The following is a 263-nucleotide window of genomic DNA, read 5'->3' as shown; positions in this document are numbered from 1 at the left end:
GGGGGGGATATATGGCACTGGAGGGCATGCATGGCACCCCGAGGGAGGACAGCTGGCACCCGGGGGGGACACAGCACTGAAGGGGACATGGCACCCACGGGGGACATGAAACTGGGGGGACGCACATGGCGCCGGGGGAACAAACACATGGCACTGGGGTGGACATGGCACCCTGGGGACGCAGCGATGGCACCCAGAGGGAGGACACAGCACCCATGGGGGACACACAGCACTCGGGAGGCCGCCGTGGTGGCAGGGACCCC

This window comes from Corvus brachyrhynchos, unplaced genomic scaffold (genome assembly GCF_000691975.1).
Source record: "Corvus brachyrhynchos isolate BGI_N302 unplaced genomic scaffold, ASM69197v1 scaffold706, whole genome shotgun sequence".
In the NCBI taxonomy this organism is placed as follows: domain Eukaryota; kingdom Metazoa; phylum Chordata; class Aves; order Passeriformes; family Corvidae; genus Corvus; species Corvus brachyrhynchos.
The sequence above is the reverse complement of the archived record's forward strand: the minus strand, read 5'-3'. Positions refer to the sequence as shown.